Genomic DNA, 12,766 nt, shown 5'->3' with positions numbered 1-12,766 from the left:
TGCAGCAGGGACTCTGGGGAGTGGCAGGTGGGTGGCAGGCTCTGGGCTGTGGGGCTTCAGCCAGAGAGGAGACAGGGCCTCAGCCAGAAGTGGGAGGTGGGGGCCTGGCCCAGCATCTCCAGAACAGGCGCAGTGGGTGCTGGGTGCTGGGTGCTGGCCGACTGGACTTGCGGCTGGGAGGGCGCACCTGCCTGTTTGGGCCCCAACACTTTGTGGGTGCTCAGGAAACACCTGCCCGTGTTTTACTGACAAATAATTGTAAAAGTCCAGGCACCCCCGCCCTCCCCGCCCTCCCCGCCCCGGTCATGAGAACTGGGCACATGCAGCCAGGCAAGGAGAGGGCACTCACCAAGAGCCCAGCCGGGGACCCAGGCAGGAGGCCGTGCGGAAGACAAGGTCTCCTCCCCCATTAGCAGGCTGCATCCCCTAGTCCAGGGCACCTACAGGGTGCAGCGGCAGTTGGTATTGGTAGCTGGGTCATCAGGCAATCTTGCAAATCCAAATCATTGGGGCAAAAATGTTTAAATTTCAATTAAGCCATGACCTCTCCATTAATCAGGTTATGAAATAAACTACTGCTGGTTTGCTGTGAAGTGTCCTGAGTCTCAGCAGGCTTCAGAGTCCAATTATGCACCGTCTGGCATTTCCGGGGTCCCAGCTGTGCTGGTGCACACATGATGCCTCAGGCCCTTGTCTGTCCCCAGAGCCCTGTGGAGGGGAGAGCGACTCAGGCTGGGCTTCTCATTCGTCTCTCCATTCTCCTCCAAGATGACTCTGCAGGTCTGGTGGAGAAACGTGTCACTGCCACAGCAGAGAAGCTGGCTGTTGGGGGTCGGGCTGTGGACACAGCCAGAGGCAGGTGGTCCCTGGGAAAGATAGAAAAGGGACAGAATGTGCCTGGTGCTGACACAGGCATCCTCTCACGCCAGCCAGAGTCTGAGGGCCGAGAGGAGCTTGGAGGTATCCAGGCTGCCCTGTGACCTCCCAAGCAGGGGCTCTCAAACTTACCATGTGAGCAAGTGTCCCTGGCCAGCTTCAACTGGGGGTGGTAGGCCTGCCCTCTTATTATTATTTTTTGAGACTGAGTCTCACTCTTTTGCCCTAGGTAGAGTACGGTGGTGTCACAGCTCATAGCAACCCGCAACCTCCAACTCTTGGGCTCAAGTGATTCTCTTGCCTCAGCCTCCCAAGTAGCTGGGACTACAGGCGTCAGCCACAACGCCCGGCTATTTTTAGAGATGAGGTCTTGCTCTGGCTCAGGCTGGTCTCCAATTCGTGAGCTCAGGCAATCCACCCGCCTTGGCCTCTGGCCTCCTATTTTATTCAAACTGTTCACAAGAGGTTGAGTGAACAAGTTCTCCCACTAGAGGGACGAGGCTTCAACACTCTCCAGCTGTGTGACCTCAAGTAAGTTGTTTAACCTTTCTGGGCCTCGTCATCCTCACCTTAAAATAGGGAATAATGGTAGTCCCATCCCATGGTGTTGTTGGGAGGTTCAGTGAAAATGCCTAGATTGTGCTGCATGGAGGAGCTCGCCCTAATGTTGGCTGCTGTTATTATATTATTGTTAGCCCCATTCTGATTCATTGGATTTGTGAGGGGCCTGGGACTCTTCCTACTGCAGTCAATTCATGGACAGTGTCAGAAGAACATTATTTTTAGAAAAAAAGTTTTTGGGGGGAGACAGAGTCTAGCTCTTGCCTGGCTGGTCTCAAACCCCTCCTGCCTTGGCCTCCCAGAGTGCTGGGATCACAGGTGTGAGCCGCTGTGCCCCACCCCAGAGAACGATCTTGAACTTCCACTGTCCTCACTGTGTTTTTGTCTTCTCTTTACTACCAGATCCAAGTTCCCTTTAGATCCTATTCCCAAGAGGTGGCACAAAACTGTGGGGCCCAGCTATAGGCTCGGCCTGGCCCATCAACTGCTCCCTCCTCGCAAACCGCTCAGCCTCCCCAGATGGGCAGCTCCCCTGGCGGCTCCTTTCCCATGGCAGCTCTGGATCTGTAAGATGTATGTTATCTCCAAGAGTCTTTCAGCTTTACTAAGTAACTCATGTTCACTACAGAGAGGGACATAGAGGAACAGAGACCACTTGTGTTGGGGTAGATGCACCCCCCAATCCATATGTTGAGGTCCCAAACCCTGGAACCTCAGCTTGTGACTGCATTTAGAGATGGGGTCTTTGTGAAGTGATTAACATGAAACAAGGCCATTAGGGTGGGCCCTGGCCCCACATGACCGATGTCCTCTTAAGATGTGGACACAGACCCACAGGGGGACTGTGAGGTGTAGGGAGTTGGCCTCTGCTCCGAGGCCAGGGGAGAGGCCCCAGAGGAGCCAGCTTGCTGCACTCTGACCTCAGACTTCCAGCCTCCAGAATTCCAGACAATGAATGTCGGCTGCTGAGGCCGCCTGCTCTGAGCACTTGTCATGGTGACCCTACCTAGCAAACAAAGTTTGGGAGGTGCTTGTCCACAAGGAGCCCGACCTGGAGTCCTCATGGAGTATTGGGCTGGGAGCGTGCTGACTGCAAGATCTTCTTTTGTGTCTATGGGGTTGAGCCAGAGACCGGCTCTTGGCTCAGGCCCAGGACGTTGCAGGGTACGGAGCCACCCATAGATAGCCACATGGGCTGAGGCGATAAGGGACACAGTGGACTATAGGGTGTGCTGAGGGTGGTGAGGGCAGCACCTGTGGAGGGGGTGGTGAAGGTCCCCTAGGAAGTGGCCTTATAGATCAGAGGTTCAGGGCAGAAGTCCAGAGCAGCCTAACATGGCTTTCCCAGCTTCAAACACGCCTGGTCCTCCCAGACAACTGTGACCCTCATCTGGCAACGCCAACCACGCCTCTTTGACCGTAAGAGGTCAGGACAGGACCATCTGGTGAGAATCTCACCTGCAAAGAAGCCACCAAAGAGACTGTAAGTTCATATGCTCCTGTAGCACAGCCCCCCTTCCCACCAATTCCCAGGCCATTTCACTGCCTCCTTGCTTACTGGGTGGATCCTCCCAGGAGTTACTCCTCTAAGCCCAGGGAGAAAGGGCAACAGCAGCCTGTTAATCCTGCAGCCACAGCTTGAACCCCGCCCCGAGCTAAAGAGTGGGTTTTTAGGTTAATGACCAGACCAGTGACATCAGGAAATTAACCAGATGAGAACTGAAACTGAAGGGAAGGGCCCTAAAAGTCCTCTTTCAGTGCTTCCTGTAAGTGACACGCAGTGTGTTCCTGGTGGCCTGCGGTACTCCCGCTCAGGAACGCCCAGGGCAGGAGAAGTGTGGTCCCAGTGCTTATCAAAGGCTTTTTTCCCCCCTAGAAACACTTCTGTTATTCTGAGTATTTGGATTTTTAAAATATTTTTCCCCCAGTCAAATTATATCACGATCTACTTCCAAGCCCAAGGCATTGAGTAGCCTTCCAAAAAACTACGGAGGTGTCCTGTCTTCCATGCCAACTCTTCAGAATTGTTTTCTGGACCCTTTCTTGACCAAACTCTTATCCTGTTTCTCAGGAATTAGGCAGTATAGTTGAGATCTTGTACATCCATTAAACATAACAAATATGAACAGGTGAATTTTTAGAAATAGTAGGTGCATTTTTTATGCTCAAGAGAACATTTGTTTTTTTTTTTTTTTTTGTAGAGACAGAGTTTCACTTTATCGCCCTCGGTAGAGTGCCGTGTCGTCACACAGCTCACAGCAACCTTCAACTCCTGGGCTTAGGCAATTCTCCTGCCTCAGCCTCCCGAGTAGCTGGGACTACAGGCGCCCGCCACAACGCCCGGCTATTAAGAGAACATTTAAAAACATATTTGTGCAAAAAAAAAAAAAAAAAATTAAAATATTTGGTCTAGGCTCAGCTCCTGTAGTTCAAGTGGCTAAGGTGCTACACTGGAGCTGGAGGGTTTGAATCCAGCCCCGGCCCACCAAAACAATGACAACTAGAACCAAAAAATAGCACCCAGCCCCAGGCAGGAGAAAAAAATAGTCAGGCGTTGTGGTGGGCGTTGTTGTGTAGTCCCAGCTACTTGGGAGGCTGAGGCAAGAGAATTGCTTAAGCTCAAGAGTTGGAGGTTGCTGTGAGCTGTGACGCCATGGCACTCTACCCAGGGTGACAGCTTGAGACTCTCTGTCTCCAAAAAAAAAAAAAAAAAAAAAAAAAAAATTAAAAAAATAAATAAAAATAAAATATTTGGTCTGAACTATCTGGTCATGCCTGTAATCCCAGCACTTTGGGAGGCCAAGGTGGGAGGATCACTTGAGGCCAGGAGTTTGAGGTTATAGTGAGCTGTGATCACACCCCTGCACCCTAGCCTGGGTGACAGAGCAAGACCCAGTCTCTGTAAATAAATAAAATTTTTGCTTATATGCACATGTCCTAGTGGAAAGTGGAGATCCATCCCTGGGGAAGTGAAGTGTGCCTCTCCCCTCCCTGTGGACAGGAGTCTGCCCAGAGAGGCCTTGGATTCCCTCTGTGGATTTAGATCTGGGGTTGGACCTTTAGTGCAGAAACACGTGTGCACACTGAGACGCCACATGTCTGCAGAGCAGCCCACCATTTCCAAGCAAGAGGGAGGTTAGTGTTTCATTCCCAGGCCCCTGTGGAAAACTTACCACAGAGATGCCTCTCAGGAAACTTGTGAGCCTTCAGGCAATGGACACTGAGTGGGGTTAGGGTGCAAGGGGCTTGTTGGGGACCTTTGTACACCTCTCAAAGAGACAGGAGGGGAAGGTGGCAGGTGGCGCCTCAGACCAATGCTCCTAGTGAAGGCTACCTTTAGGAGCATTCTGCCCTGAGCTAATGCTCCCACCATCTGCCTGCTTTGGCTGGCAGGGGCTGCTTGGTCTGTGTGGCCTTGGCCAGCACCCCAATAGCCTTGTCTAGTCTCCCTGTCTTTGCCCCTCTCTTGGCCAGGACATCTCTCTCCTCTCAGAATACTTTCTGGCCCAGCTGCTGTGTGACTCACTGAAGAGGGGCTGATGACTGGTGGCAGCCACAGCTCATAGCCGTGAGGCTCTTACCTGCCCAGGCCTCGAGTTCCCAGGGCACGCCTCCACAGAACAGCCAACACACAAAGAAAGCCGCCACTCCCGCTTTGCAGAAGGAGATGGTGTCCTCTGCAGAGGCTTCCCCACCTGCTGGACACTTGCCTGTGGTCTGTCCCAACTTACTGGCTTTACCTGACCTTGACCTTGACTTTGACCTCCATGCAGGTCAGGTCAGGCTTCTCCCAGGATTGCCACAGGGTCGCTCATGTATTCTCCGCTGCCCCTGGGTGGATGACGGATATCAGCAATCCTGTCTGACTCAGCCCCCCCAGACTGAACTCAGTTTCTTGAGAGGCATTTCTGTGGTGAGGTTTCCAATCTCTTTGCTGTTTGTAGACCAGGTGGGGTGGCTCATGCCTGTAATCACAGCACTCTGGGAAGCTGAAGTGGGAGGATCCTTTGAACTTAGGAGTTCAAGATCAGCCTGAGAAGAGTGAGAATCTCTACTAAAAATAGAAAAAATTGGCCAGGCACTTTGGAAAAATTGCCATTGTTTTCCTATTACATATTAAGCAAAAACATCATCTATCCAATTGAGATTAGTGTTCATATACTAGAGTTCATGTACTTTCAGCAAAGTTACTGTGTTCAGTTTTAGGAAATTTTTACATATGGGATAGATGTGGAGTTTTCCTTAGACTTTCAGAAATGCTTGAATTACCCCTAGGGCCATAGCTATCTTGGCACATTCTTGGGTATCAGGGTAGCCAGGACTGGGAAACTCCTCACTTTAAACAGACACTAAGACCAAAAGGGTAATGTCCTTGCTCAAGGTCGCAGGCTGGCTCGAAGCCTTGGTTCTCGGCTCTCTGGTAGTCACACGACCTGACGTCCACTGCCAGCTGCTCCCGCCGCTTCTCCACCACCAGTGCTGCCTGTCCTCTCCCTGACCAGGGCAGCCAGGCCACCTGCAAGGCTGGATGGAAAGCTTCTACCGTGAGGCCACTCAGAAATGCAAAGACCCCTCTGGGCTGAGTCTGCCATGTGACCCTGGGGTCACCTCTTGGGCTCGGTTTACATTTGAGAATTGTCACAATAACCAACAAGGAGCTCCTCTGCAGGGCCTGGCTCCCGCTCTCTTTCCTCTTTGGCATTCCCTGCAGATAATACTTAAGGTCAGAATTTACTCCCCACCCCCACCCCCGCCTGTTGTTAATTTATGAAGCTGGGGACTGAGTTCTTCTAAACAAAGCAGCAAATTACTGGGTCGTAAGAAGCTACTGCTGGGTACCCGAGTGGCTGCCTCTGCTGCCTGCTCTGTGCTGGTGGGTATGATTTGGTGCCTTGCTGTCCCTCAGTTTCCTTAAATATAAAATGGGATGTCACTTTCCTCTACCTCATGGTCTTGTTTTGCCAAGTAAAGTAATCGACACACACGAAAGCCATCTGTAAACGTCGGTGCACACGTCTTGTCAGTCTGAGCAGCTGCACCGACGGCCCTGTAAGTAGGTAATGGTATTGGCTGCCTTCCAAGTTCTCTTTACATGTTTGCTGTTTACACGTCTATGGTTTCCCAGGGAGAAGTCTGCTCAGGTCTGAAGGATCATAGATTCTAATCGAATAAAGACCAGATTATACAGGTGAAGCTTTACACCATTGAGACAAGTACATTTTGTGCTGATCTAAAAGTAATGATTAAGAAGCCATCAAAAGTCTAAGTGATGACTTGCATTTTAATTAGTTTTTAAAAAATAATTATAGAATACGAACTTGTGATAAATCTAAGCATGACCTGGAGTACCATAGGGTTTCCTTGTTCCTGCCAAGTAAGTCGTGTGTTTCTCTTTTCAGAAACTTTCTCGACGTGCATATACACGAGGCTTCTAAATGGATCATTGTATAACCATTGCTCAGCTCTGCAGCTTCTATTTTTTATTTTAATAGATATTTGAGATTATGTCACATTAGTGTACATAGAATACATAAAAATTTTAGGAAAATATTGTAAATTAAAAATAGTAGATTATTAAATGAATGTTCTGGGGTGTCTTGGTCATCTTCGGGCTTCTCCTAATTATAGGTAATGCTATCAACAGCAGATTCTCCTATCCAGGGGGTTGCAGGTGCCTGTGGGGATTTATCTGGGGCAGAGAGTACTGGAACTGGCCATGCAGGTGAAAGGTTTCACAGACATTAAATCTCCATGTACTTTGCTAACCGTAACTTCTTTTTCAAGGATAAAAAAACTGTGAGTAGCTCAGGTGCACTTACTTATTTTATTTTGTTCTGAGCATTTTCTGAAATAACCTGAGGAAGCTTAAAAGGAAGCTCCGTGCACAGTCCCAGCACTTGGTCCCAGGGCAGGAAGCCCAGCATGCACCGTGTGTTCAGGAGCAGGCCTCCGGTCACAGGAGGGACCAAGGAGCGGAAGGGTAGTGGGGATGACCCTCTGTTCGCAGGTTAATAGCCAAGTCCCCAGGAGTCCCCTCCAGCGGTGGTACTATCAGCCACCTGCCAGGTGGGGAGCAGGGAAACCCCGGTGGCCGCCCTCCTCCCCACCTCTGAGGACTCTTCCGCCAGGAGCGGACAGTGGTCAGTGACCGTGGGGAGCAGGGGGCGGAGGGCAGTTTGCTAGGCCCGCTCTCACCCCGCCCAGTTAGGGCACCTTTCTCCAGGGTCAAATATCGATACAATGTTGCCAGTCCGGTGCCAACTATAAATAAGTCAAAGGGAGCGGCACGTGGGTCTGGAAGTAGTTGGGGGCGGGGAGGGAAGCCAAGCCCAGAAACATCCTGGTGTCGCAGGGGGACCCCTGGAGACACAGGGTGGTGTCTAGGCAAAGCCCTGCCCCGCGTCTGGCCCAGCGCTCCAGGATCGATCCTATTGATCGAGTGACTGAGCCCGGTGCCCACCAGCGTCCGTGCCCTCACCTGGATCCCTCCTGGTCCCTTCGCTGGGGCCCCAATTCAATCTCCCCGCACCACCGTGCCCCTCCCCCAACCGGGCCGCGCCGTCCGTTAGCCGGATTCGCGCTCCCTGACCCCTGCCCGGCCCGCGCTGGCCTCCCGCCCGCGGCCCCCCACCCCCGTGCGGGTCCCGTATATCCGCCTCCTCCATGTCTCCCGCGTGTCCCTGCCCCGTGTCCCCCGCGCGTCCCCTGCCCCGTGTCCCCCGCGTGTCCCCGGCCGCCCCGCGCGCGCCGGCGGAACTGTGGGATCGCCGCGCACAGGAAGTGGCGGCGGCGGCGCGGCCGAGGGCGGAGGGCGGCGGGCGGGCGGGGCCGGCGGGGCCGGCGGGATGGGGGCCGGGGGCGGCGGGCGCCGCACTCGCTGAGGCCCGACGCAGGGCCTGGCCGGGCCCAGGGCGTGGAGTGCAGCGGCCGGAGCCGGCCGCCGAGGGACCGCCGAGGACGCCGCGCGACGAGCAGGTGGCAGCGGCTGCAGGTGAGCGGCGAGGCCCCCGCCGAGGTCGGGCGGCCCCCGTCCCGGCGCCCGAGGTCGCCCCCACGCCGCCCCAGGTCGCCCCCTTCTCCCCGCCACCCGACCTCGGCGCCCCAGGCCCCGCGCCGCAGTGGGCGGGCTGCGCTCCGCGGGGCGCCGGCCTGGACGGGACAGGGCCGCCGGGAGGGCCCGCGGGCCGGGTCCTGTCTGACCCCCACGGGCCCCGGCCCTTCCTGGCTGGCCTGTCCAGCCCGGGGAACAGGCCACTTCCAGGCCTGCGGGCCTTCTCCTGCAGCCGCAGTCCAGGTGGCGCCGCCGCGGGAGGTCCGGGGGAGGGGGCGCCCTTGGAGCCGGCACTGGCCGGGCTGGGGGGCTTGTGCCGCGAGTTCTGCGAGTTCTCTGTGGGAGCAGCCTGTCCCCTTGTCCCCCAGGGACTTTGCTGGGGTCCCCTCTGGGCTCCGCCTCGGATGCCGCGCGGGCCGCCTGGTTTCTGGCCCGAGGCCTGGGGCGAGTTTCACTTCCTACCCTCCCAGCCCCGGAGGGAGGGCTACGGGTGGGCTGCAGGGGCTGCCGGTGCTGAGGGCTCCGTTTGACTTTGGCGTTGAAACCAAAGGCCACTGTGAATTTCCACTGTTGAGTCAGGTGACGGGGCCATCCCTGAGCAAAGAGCCATTTGGAGGAAAACTCGTCCTCCCATAAAGGGCTGGTTCCCAGGTACTTAGGAACGGAGGATAATTTGGATTTGAAGCTATGTTAGAAAATTATATAGCTTTTTAACTTTGAGTGAAGTTTAGTGAAATGGGGAAAATGTCTTCATAACCTCCTAGTCTTTTTTTTTTAAAGCACAATATTGAAAGTCTAGAGAAGGCTTCGCAGTGGGGTTCTTTTTCCTGGGCAATATTGTGATCTTACAAGAAAGAAAGATGTTGCTGGTGACCCTGCGACAGAACGGAATGGACACCTATTAGAAATAAAAATCATCCCTGGAGCCAAAAAGCCCAGACTCCTGTGTGGGGACAGGATGGCCAGTGTCACTGGATGGAAACGTAGCGGTCCCCACATCTTTTCCTGTGGGCAGCTGAGGGGCTGTGCTGCTCACAGGGTTTGCTCACAGGCTCTCAGTGGGTTCTGAGCAGCTCGGATCTGATCACTTCCTCCCTGCCCCATCCCCTTTCAAGATAATCTGGCTCCTCCCCTGCACAGAGTTTCAGCGTTAGCTTGTTACAACTCACTTCTGTATCCATTTCTGGTCACTCTTTGGAGTCTTCTTGATTACATTGTTAAAAAAGTGCTACATGTGATTGACATTCTGAGCGAACAGGGCCTCTTGGCCTTGCCAGGTACTTGGTGGTGCTCCTGTGTGCGGCGCTGTCTGGGCTCATCTGCCAGGGGAGGCTGCATCCTCCCACCTGCGGAGCCTGGAGGACACAGTGGAGGGACCCAGGAGGGATGCTGGTGAGGACCCTGTCCCCCTCCGTACACACGCCTGTGTGTGCCAGGGCTGGCAAAACAAGCTGGAAGCAACTGTTTTATTTTAGAAGTTAGAAGCTGAGCAGCCAGGTGGTGCCCATAGCTCAGTGGGTAGGTGCCAGCCACATACACTGAGGCTGGTGGGTTCAAACCCAGCCCGGGCCAACTAAAACAACAACGACAACTGCAACAACAACAAAAATAGCCGGACACTGTGGTGGGTGCCTGTGGTCCCAGCTACTTGGGAGGCTGAGGCAAGAGAATCGCTTAAGTACAAGAGTTAGAGGTTGCTGTGAGCTGTGACCCCACGGCACTCTACCCAGGGTGACAGCTTGAGAGTCTGTCTGAAAAAAAAAAAAAAAAAAAGAAGCAGCATAGCAGCCACCAAGGTAATGTGTTCCATCCATGTGTCCTGCTCCTGACACCAGCCAGCTGTGAGTATGAACACAGACTTGCTGCCTCTGACCTGCCCTGCGACCTTGCAAACCAGTGTGGTCTGAGGAAACAGAGGTTTAGTTACCTGCTAGAGGTCATGTCACAGATGGCATGGACATAATTTACTCTCAGGTCCATCCCTTCTCAGACCTGCCAGGGGGGCCCAAAACCTTCATGTTTTACCTCTGGTCAAACCCTAGGTAGGTGAGAGACATGGAAAATCTTTCAAAGCAGGGAAAAGAAAAACAGAAGTTGTGTTTGAGAAGAGCCAGATTTGCTGGTTTTTCCAGGGGACGGGTGTTGGTAAGTCATCAGTCTTGCGTAATTACCCCTGACCAGTTAAGTTGGTTGGCTCTGGGCCCTGCTCAGGCCTGCCCTGCAGACCCTGGGCAGCTCCACGCTTTGGGCCTTGAGCAGGAGTGTTGGCCCTTGTCACCACCGAAACACACCTGCTAAGCTCAGTCAGCTTCTGCCCTCACTCTTCTCTTTCTGGCCGTGTCACCAACTCTGATTTTACTGTTGCATCTTGAGGCTGATATTTGTAGAGCAAAGCTTGCGAGGCGATTGATCACATCCAGCTGCTTCCTTTTTAACAGCTTGTTTACTGTGGGATCTGTCACTTCTCAGTCTTCTCATTGAGAATTTTTTTGTGTGTGTGAAAGTCTCACTCTGTTGACCTGGGTAGAGTGCTGTGGCATCATAGCTCACAGACACCTTGAACTCTTGGGCTTACATTATCTTCTTGCCTCAGTTTTTCATTTTTAGTAGAGACAGGGTCTCACTCTTACTCAGGTTGGTCTCGAACTCCTGAGCTCAGGCAACCCACCCACCTCAGCCTCCCAGAGTGCTGGAATTTATAGGCATGAGCCACTGTGCCTGGCTGAGAAATTTATGTTACTGTAGGGATGGGCTGAAGTTTGTAAAATATTTGCTTAGAAGCTTTGTAAGATTTTATGTTTGATTAACCAAAGAATGCTTGGGGTTTTAAATCAGTTATTTTGAGTTACAAAGTGAAATGAGTATGACCTAGTCTGTCCTTCCTACAATCACTTTGTAGGAACTTAAGATGAATTCTAAGTTCCTAATTTCAGAATGTAGCATTTTAGGCAAGTGCTCACCTTTGGATGGTCTTTCATTCAGTTATTAAAATAATTCACTGTATTTAGAGTATCTCTGTCATGCAAAGTATAGGACCAGGCCCATTAATAACTTTGAGCTGATGCCTGAGTTTCCTTTTTTATTTTTGAGACAGAGTCTCAAGCTGTTGCCATTGGTAGAGTACCGTGGCGTCACAGCTCATGCAACCTCTAACTCTTGGGCTTAAGCGATTCTCTTGCCTCAGCCTCCCAAGTAGCTGGGACTACAGGTGCCCGCCACAACTCCTGGCTGTTTTTGTTGTTGTTGTTGTTGCAGTTGTCATTGTTGTTTTAGCTGGCCCAGCGGGGTTCGAACCCACTAGCCTTGGTATATGTGGCTGGCACCCTACCCACTGAGCTACGGGCGCCGCCATCCTGTGTTTACTTTTGAGGTGATGATCAGAGTTGATAGTGAAAGTTGATGTCAGTTGTCACTGCAGGGCTCAAGTCTGTACCTGGCCGTTAGGGTGCATGGATGCTGTGGTTTAATTGGCCACATCTTTTTCCAAGGATAGATAGAAGGATTGCAGATGGGGTACATTTTAGACGTGAGTGGTAGTGAATTGAAAGCACTATAATGTCCTTCAGTATGTGATAGGCAGAGATTTCCCTCCTGGCTGTGGTGAAGCTTGTCACTTAGGACTTAAATTGAAGCTGGGAGTTTGTGGTGGGCCAGCGTGTCAGCAGCCCAAAGTACTGTCCCCAGGTGACCCAGGAGGCCATACATTATTAATGGAGATGGTCTCGATTCCTTTCTGAAAGTGGCCAGGGAATGAAATCTATAATAAATAGCCATAGTAGTGAATTATAAAATGAGCTGTAGTAGGAAGCTGCCACAGGGAAAGCCCCATGCTGGGGTCTGTGGTCAGCCTGTGACCATCTGCCCTCTGGCTCTGTGGCCGGGTGGGGCAGCTAAGTAGTACAGATCTCATCTGTCCCTCACATCCTTTCTGCTGACCTGAACATTTTATAAGTATATGCTAACATTATATCTGTCCCCTCTTTGACCATTTATGCTTTACTTATTATTTTATACTGGCTACATAATTAACCCTTCACAGCCCCAGAAGGACAGTGCCACTGCCCCATGACACAGACCCTGGGGACACTGACAGGGGGGCCAGTGGGACAGCGTGGCCCACGTTGTTCAGCTCCGATGAATCCGGATCTCAGGCAAAGGTCTGAGGGCATCCAAAAATGTTGTTATTTCTGGCAGTCTACCCCGATGCTCAGAAAACTTAGTATGGGAAAAATCTACATTTTTAAGATAGAAAGTAAGCCATTGGCATTACATACGTCT

General features: G+C 52.5%; 1 protein-coding gene and 1 long non-coding RNA gene across 3 annotated transcripts in view; one reads left to right on the top strand and one right to left on the bottom strand.

The window, feature by feature from the left end:
• Positions 1-349: 349 nt before the first annotated feature.
• On the bottom strand, positions 350-5,416 carry LOC128567541 (uncharacterized). The gene is made up of 3 exons (XR_008374894.1): positions 5,169-5,416; positions 635-866; positions 350-440 (listed from the first exon to the last, which is right to left on the bottom strand). It is a non-coding gene; the product is annotated as an uncharacterized LOC128567541 (long non-coding RNA).
• A 2,852-nt stretch (positions 5,417-8,268) lies between these two features.
• The window catches only part of AGPAT3 (1-acylglycerol-3-phosphate O-acyltransferase 3), an 82,621-nt gene continuing 78,123 nt past the window's right edge, over positions 8,269-12,766 (top strand). Inside the window, exon 1 of one of the 2 annotated variants that reach the window (XM_053564727.1) lies at positions 8,269-8,428. The gene's annotated coding sequence lies outside the window, so the exon portion shown is untranslated. The remainder of the gene's footprint in view (positions 8,429-12,766) is intronic. The other variant, XM_053564728.1, reaches the window with a different exon arrangement.

This window comes from Nycticebus coucang, chromosome 16 (assembly GCF_027406575.1).
Source record: "Nycticebus coucang isolate mNycCou1 chromosome 16, mNycCou1.pri, whole genome shotgun sequence".
NCBI lineage: Eukaryota > Metazoa > Chordata > Mammalia > Primates > Lorisidae > Nycticebus > Nycticebus coucang.
This window is presented reverse-complemented; position numbering and strand designations above follow the sequence as displayed.